This window comes from Oncorhynchus clarkii, chromosome 29 (genome assembly GCF_045791955.1).
Source record: "Oncorhynchus clarkii lewisi isolate Uvic-CL-2024 chromosome 29, UVic_Ocla_1.0, whole genome shotgun sequence".
In the NCBI taxonomy this organism is placed as follows: domain Eukaryota; kingdom Metazoa; phylum Chordata; class Actinopteri; order Salmoniformes; family Salmonidae; genus Oncorhynchus; species Oncorhynchus clarkii.
Window position 1 is genome coordinate 42,444,257 of NC_092175.1, and position 6,978 is coordinate 42,451,234.

The 6,978-nt window shown below is 48.5% G+C and overlaps 1 protein-coding gene across 1 annotated transcript in view; it reads right to left on the reverse strand.

Annotated features, from left to right (window-relative positions):
- Positions 1-6,543, reverse strand: part of LOC139388242 (dachsous cadherin-related 1b) — a 239,018-nt gene extending 232,475 nt beyond the window's left edge. The window contains exon 1 of the mRNA XM_071134790.1: positions 6,066-6,543. The gene's annotated coding sequence lies outside the window, so the exon portion shown is untranslated. The remainder of the gene's footprint in view (positions 1-6,065) is intronic.
- Positions 6,544-6,978: the final 435 nt, after the last annotated feature.

The window sequence follows — 6,978 nt, forward strand, 5'->3', positions numbered from 1 at the left end:
CCCTAAATTCCCTTTCCCCTCTGTGTCTCATTCACTGTGTTCCAACCGCTTCCTACACACACGCGCATGCCGAGTGGCCACACAAACTACCATCATAAATAAATGACTATAAAACATGATTCTAACTAATGGGATACCCAAGCTACATTCCTTGCCAAATGACGACAGTTTTATCATAAATTCAAATGATGTGTTTAGGTTATTTTCCCGCTTTGGCTACTTTGCGAACTGATAGTGCCATTTAGAATTGGTTAGCCTAGGCTATAAAACCCCCTAAAATATAGACCGGTTCCACACTGAAAATAATTTATGCAAAAACAGTAGTTTGATAAAGATACAGAGTATAATTTCATCAGTATCATTAATCATAGACTCACCAAACAGATCGCCATGTAGTACTCAATGCGGAATTGTTAATCAATTTAGAAAACTTTAGGAACTTGACCTGTCGTTCACTTGCCCCCTGTTGGGTAGGGGGCAAGATTTTGACATCCGGATGAAAAGCGTGCCCAAAGTAAACTGCCTGCTACTCAGGCCCAGAAGCTAAGATATGCATATAATTGGTCGATTCGGATAGAGAACACTCTAGCGTTTCTAGAACTGTTAAAAAATAATGTCTGTGAGTATAACAGAACTGATATGGCAGGCGAAACCCCGAGGACAAACCGGCCCCACCCAAAACAAATTCAGCCTACCACTATTTTCAATGGCTATCACTTTAATTATAAGGCCAAGTCCTCCCAGATTGCAGTTCCCAGGGCTTCCACTAGATGTCAAGAGTCTTTAGAAAGAGTTTCAGGCTGGTTTTTGGAAAAATGACACAGAAATTGTAGTTTTTCAAGGTGGCTCCCATTTTGGCTGTAGTGTTTCCAAGTGTGTGGAAGAGAACGTTTTCTTTGGTAATTTTCTCCGGTAAAGACAATAATGATTCGGCGTCTTACATTTTATTGTTTTACTGTTTTATTTACGTATTAGGGCACCTAAGGTTTGATTATAAACATTGTTTGACTAGGGCCCCGGGAGGGGTGGCGCAGTGGTTAAGGGCGCTGTACTGCAGCGCCAGCTGTGCCATCAGAGTCCCTGGGTTCGCACCCAGGCTCTGTCGTAACCGGCCGCGACCGGGAGCTCCGTGGGGCGACGCACAAATGGCCTAGCGTCGTCCGGGTTGGGGAAATTGGCCCCAACCCTCGTCCAGAGTGCAGCTGCAACGCTTCCTGGGATTTGCCCATTTCTACCGCCATTTTATCCAGGGTTACAGCACCCTGGCTTCCCCCCTTTCAGCACTCACATCTCCCAAGGTCCCATTCACATGGTCCCCAGCTGCTGACCGGATATTCCTGGACCTAAAGCACCGCTTCACCACAGCTCCCATAATATTCCATCCAGACCCGTCCCGTCAGATCATGGTGGAGGTCTACGCTTTGGATGACGGACTGGGGGCCGTCCTGTCCTAGCTTTCTGCCCTGGACCTTATTAAGCTGTATCCCTGCGCCTTCTTCTCCCATCGTCTTTAACGCCATGGAGAGGAATTGTGATGTGGGAAATCGAGAACTACTCGAGGGGAAGATGGCATTGGAGGAGTGGAGGCACTGGTTAGAGGGGGCGGAACATCCATTCGTTGCCTGGAAGGATCACAAGAACCTGGAATATTTCCGCACCGCCAGGCGTCTCAACTCCAGGCAAGCTCGATGGGCCCTGCTTTTCACTCGGTTAAACTTCACCATCTTCTACCGCCCTAGGTCCCAAGAATGTTAAGCCGGATGCACTTTCACACCTTTATAGCCCCGCGGAGACACCCTCGGACCCCGAGACCATCCTTCCTACTTCGTGTCTGACGGCTGCACTCATCTGGGGAATAGAGAACCAGGTCTGTGAGGCACAGCATTCCCAACCGGACCCCAGGTGGGAACCCGGCTAACCAGATGTTTGTCCCAAGCGCTGCCCGCTCTCTGGTTCTGGAATGTTCTAATTCCTCCAGGCTTGCCTGCCACCATGGCTCCGGTCGGACCATGGCCTTTGTGCGACAATACTTTTGGTGGCCCAACATGGTTCCTGACGTCTTCACATTCGTCGCCGCGCCTGCACTGTCTGTGCTCAGAATAAGACTCATCGGCAAGCTCCGGCTGGCCTCATTCAACCACTTCCTGTCCCTCACCGTCCCTGGTCACATATATCCCTGGACTTCGTCACTGGTCTCCCTCCATCTGATGGCAACATCGCTATCCTTATGGTAGTGGACAGTTTTTCCAAAGCTGCCCATTTAATATCCCTCCTCAAACAACCCTCAGCCAAGGAGATGGCCCAGCTCATGGTGCTGCACGTCTTCCAGATCCATGGACTTCCGGTGGACATGGTCTCCGATCAGGGTCCTCAGTTCTCGTCCCGGTTCTGGAAGGAGTTCTGCACACTCATTGGGTCGTCGGCCAGCGTGTACTCTGGGTTTCACCCCCCAGTCTAACAGCCAGTCGGAGCGAGTCAATCAGGACCTGGAGTCTAATCTTCGTTGCCTCGTCTCTGCCAAAACCCTACCACCTGGAGCCAGCAACTCGTGTGGGTGGAATGCACCCGCAACACCCTTTCCTACTCGGCCACTAGTCTCTCGCCTTTCAAGTGTTCGATGGGTTATCAGCCCCCGCTCTTCCCTGAGCAAGAGGAAGCGGTCAGCATACCCTCAGCCCAGATATTTGTCCCTCGCTGAGCCTAGTATGCTCTTCTCAAGACCATCTCCAGGTATCAACAACAGGCGGTCCGCCACCGGACCCCGACGCCCCAGTATCGTCTCGAGCAGTGGGTATGGCTTTCCACTCGGGATCTGCCTCTCTGGTTGGAGTCCCGCGAACTGTCCCCCCATTTTATGTGCCCTTTCCACATCTCTAAGATTCTTAGCCCCTCTGTTTCCCTGCACCCTCCATATACAGTATATCCCACTTTTCATGTATCAAGGATTAAACCTCTGCCTCACAGCCCTTTGTCTCCTCTTTCCAGGCCCACCCCTGTACCCCATCTCATCGACCGCCACTCGGCGTACACGGTGAGGCGCCTCCTGAGTGTTCGACCTCGGGTCAGGGGATTCCAGTACCTGGTTGACTGGGAGGATTATGGTCCAGAGGAGAGGTGCTGGGTCCCCGCTAGGAACGTCCTTGACCCAGTCCTTATCGCTGAATTCCACCGCCGTCAACGGGGTATGTGCCCAAATAGGACGCCAGGAGGCACCCCTGGAGGGGGGTACTGTCACACCCTGATCTGTTTCGCCTGTTTTTGTGCTTATCTCCAGCCCCTCCAGGTTTCGCCCATTTTCCCCTGAGCATTTATACCTGTGTTTTCTGTTGCCAGTTCGTCTTGTCTCGTCAAGCCTAGCAGCAAGTTTTTTCTTTAGTCCCTGTTTTCTAGTTCTTCCGGTTTTGACCACTCTGCTCGCCCTGACCCTGACCCTGAGCCTGCCTGCCGTACTGTACCATTCTGCCTGCCCTGACCCTGAGCCTGCCTGCCGTACTGTACTATTCTGCCTGCCCTGACCCTGAGCCTGCCTGCCGTACTGTACCATTCTGCCTGCCCTGACCCAGAGCCTGCCTGTCGTACTGTACCATTCTGCCTGCCCTGACCCTGAGCCTGCCTGCCGTACTGTACCTAACTGACTCTGCCCTGGATTACTGACCTCTGCCTGCCCTGACCCTGAGCCTGCCTGCCGTACTGTACCTAACTGACTCTACCCTGGATTACTGACCTCTGACCTCTGCCTACCCTTAACCTGTTGTTTTGTTAATAAACATCTGTGATTCGAACTGTCTGCATCTGGGTCTTATCCTGCGTCCCGATAATAGATTTCTTCAAGCTCCACATCTGGTCTTATCCTGCGTCCTGATAATAGGTTTCTTCAAGCTCCACATCTGGGTCTTATCCTGCGTCCTGATAATAGGTTTCTTCAAGCTCCACATCTGGGTCTTATCCTGCGTCCTGATAATAGGTTTCTTCAAGCTCCACATCTGGGTCCTATCCTGGTTCCTGATAATAGGTTTCTTCAAGCTCCACATCTGGTCTTATCCTGCGTCCTGATAATAGGTTTCTTCAAGCTCCACATCTGGGTCTTATCCTGCTTCCTGATAATAGGTTTCTTCAAGCTCCACATCTGGGTCTTATCCTGCGTCCTGATAATAGGTTTCTTCAAGCTCCACATCTGGGTCTTATCCTGCTTCCTGATAATAGGTTTCTTCAAGCTCCACATCTGGGTCTTATCCTGCGTCCTGATAATAGGTTTCTTCAAGCTCCACTGTTTAAATATTGTGTTCCACAATATAATATAACCGGTTGTTATTACGGTTACAATAAATCAATCTTAAAATAGCACTTGCTTTTTTATTGACTGAATATACAATAAATGGAGGAGTTTAGCAATTAGGATTTGTTTTCTGTAATTATTATGATGAATTAGGCATTGTTGCGCACATAGACCTATAGATAAATGTACCTATAGATGCATAGACCTGTAGATAAATGTACCTATAGATGTATAAATGCATTGACCTATAGATAAATGTACCTATAGATGTATAGATGCATAGACCTGTAGATAAATGCACCTATAGATGTATAGATGCATAGACCTGTAGATACATGTACCTATAGATGTATAGATGCATAGACCTGTAGATAAATGTACCTATAGATGTATAGATGCATAGACCTGTAGATACATGTACCTATAGATGTATATATGCATAGACCTGTAGATACATGTGTACATCATTATTTTCTCCCAGCCTTGTGATACATTTTTTATTTATTTGAGTACTCAAACAATCAAAGCAGTTCAAATGCCCATCACCGCTGTGTCTGTGTGTGCGTGTGCGTGTGTGCGTGTGTGTGTGTGTGTGCTGGCAATTACAACTTGCTGTGTTTAAACCATCAACTCACAGACAGATCACCTGAACCCAGCTAGAACCACCACATGTGGTTCACATTACAACATGACTCGGTTTACAGCCGGGTGCTTCGCACGCCCAGCTTCTCTTAGAGAAACCGATCCGTCACCGAGCCCCAAGCCGGTCTTCTCTCTCTCTCTCTCTCTCTCTCTCTCTCTGCAGAGACTGGAGACCGGAGTTAGAGCAGCCGGTATAACGTAACAGGGTGGCGGTAGCCTACGTTAATAACAGCTAACGGACAAAGAGCAGTTTTTTATTCTTAGGCAGAGAGAAGGAGATCGGTGTATAGCGTTTCACTGCAGATAGGTGACCCACAGTGAGGGTTAGACAACAATAGGTGGTTTGGTGCTTTAATAGGTTCTTTCATGTAACTCTACACAGACAGGCTCCAATGAAAATACCTCAGTAGCTTGTCCTGATGGGGAAACATCGCTCCTGTCAATCAATGTCTGTTACATTAAATCTTCCCTGCTCAGGAGGAGTGTGCATTTCAGAAAGAGCCTACTTTCAATCATTTCAATTACACAATGAATCTAGCTAAGATTTGCATTATGAAAAAATGCCCCATATCTCAAAGCCTAATGTTAAATGTGTCAGTACATTTATTAAACGTTTGTTTGCCTGGTAGGTTTGGTTATGAAGAGATCGATAATCATGAGGGTATGCTGCTGGCTGAACAATCTTCGCAGCAGCGGCTCTCTCTCTCTCTCTGTCTGTCTGTCTGTCTGTCTGTCTGTCTGTCTGTCTCTCTCGCTCTCTCTCTCTCTCTCTGACGGACTCCATTGTCAAGCCGTCTGCACTCTGCAGCCGAGACAGAGGCTCCTTATCCCCACTAGAGAGTACCGTATGTTCCCCCAGCTATTGGATGCAGTGATATGTAATCCATACCAGATACCAGAATGATATTGAGAACACACAAACAGGTCGGCCACATATAGCTAACGCGTCCCAATTCATCCTCATTCACACAAATGACAGTACAATTGCCGCTGCTCGGCGTGGAGACACACACACACACACACACACACACACACACACACACACACACACACACAGAGAGAGAGAGAGAGAGAGAGAGAGAGAGAGAGAGAGAAAGAAAGAAAGAATTGAATTGAGAGAGAGACACAGAGAGAAAAGGTGACTTACATGCATCTGAACCCGCTGAAGCTTCGCTGTTCTGGCCGTGCGCTCCGGTCCCGTTATATCCCGGTATTCCTTTATCCAAAACCAGATCAGTATGCAGCACACTGCTCCCCTATTCCCCCGACGACCCAGACACACAATCCACAGAAACAAATAAAAAAATAAGCCCAAAACTGCTGCTCTCTGCTTTCTCCGCTCTACATAATATCCACCATGGAGAAAGAAACGAAATATTTCCGTTTTCAGTGATTAGGCGATATCCCTTTAGCGCTGCGGATTAGGTTACACCCCCAGAAAGCGATAGCATTCCGTTCTTCTTCTCCAGTGGCAGGTGAGGTGAGCTGGTTTTCTCAGGCAGAATATGGTTCCCCTCCTCTCTTCGGTTCAGTCTCAGCTGTTCGCTTAGTGGTGAGAACAACGCTTCTGTACCCCACAGTCGGCTCTTCTCTCTCTCTTTGCTCTTTCTCTCAATTCAATTTAATTTGAATTATATTTAAGGGCTTTATTGGCATGGGAAACGTATGTTTCCCTCTATCTATCTCTAACGGTATCTCTCTTGCTCTCTCAGCATCCAATAGAACAGAGCTCGCGCGCTCAGAGGACACCGCAGTAGTGGCACCTCCGAATGAAACCGTACACCGACACCAGGCTCAAATCCCTCCCTCTCTCCTCTGGTCTCCCTCTCCTCCTCCTTTTTCCTCCAATTTGGGTTTGCTAATTTATTCGACACGTGGGGAGCTGCACAAAAGGGGGAGCGAAGGAAAAGAGAGTCGAGCAGAGCTGAGAAAGGAAAGAGTGAGAAAATATTGGGGTTTGGTGCCCCCCAGCTCCGCTGAACGGAAGTGGTTTTCCGTTTAAATTCAGACAAAGGAGCGCGTGCCTTTCCCTGAGTTGCATCCGAGTCAGCTGATCGTTA